Source organism: Chionomys nivalis, chromosome 1 (genome assembly GCF_950005125.1).
Source record: "Chionomys nivalis chromosome 1, mChiNiv1.1, whole genome shotgun sequence".
In the NCBI taxonomy this organism is placed as follows: domain Eukaryota; kingdom Metazoa; phylum Chordata; class Mammalia; order Rodentia; family Cricetidae; genus Chionomys; species Chionomys nivalis.
In genome coordinates, this window is record NC_080086.1 from 22,416,593 (window position 1) to 22,417,460 (window position 868).

An 868-nucleotide genomic window follows, 5' to 3' on the forward strand; every position below is an offset into this window, starting at 1 on the left:
GCCATCTTTTAACCCATTTTGCATAGGGAGAAATCCTGTAACAGGGGCTACAAAACTTTTCAAGTTACTGGATTATGAATAGGGGAATCTACACTTTCTTGGTGTGTGGCTTAGAAGCCAGTTTGTACTGATGACTCTTACACCAGCTGGAGTCACAACGTCAATCAAACTTCTTTTGTGAATTAATATTGTGGGGTTGCAGTTTCCTCAGAGAAACATTCCATCCTGTAGGGAGTCTTGAAAGAGAGGAAGTTAAACAATTCAAAATAGCTTCAGGACATCCCTCAAACTGACCAAATTTACTAGGTCCCTTACTCACCAAGAGTTTATGTGCAGTAAGTGATGGCTGAGAGTCACTGTCAGACATGCCCAGCTGCCTGGAAAAAGCAGAGACCAGCAGGATCACAGACCAACGGAGCCCCTGGAAAGGACACTGGTGATTTGGGTAAGAATGGCTCCTATAGGCTCATGTATTTGAATGCGTGATCAGCAATTGGTGAAACTGTTTGGGGAGGATTAAGAAATATCAGCTTGTTGGAGTGGGTGTAGCCTTATTGAAGGGTCACTTCACTGGGGTTGGGGTATCAAAAGTCCACACCATGCCCAATTAGCTATCTCTTGTAAACAGAGATTATGTTTTCACTTCCCAGTCACCCAGATCAGAACAATCACACAAAAACTATACTAATTACAACACTGTTTGGCTGATAGCTCAGGCATATTTCTAGCTAGCTCCTACATCTTAAACTAACCCATTTCTATTAATCTATGTATCACCATGAGGCTGTGGCCTACTGGTAAGTCTCCAGCATCTTTCTCCTCAGGCAACTACTTGTCAACTGTCTGGCTCTGTCTTTTTTCTCCCAGC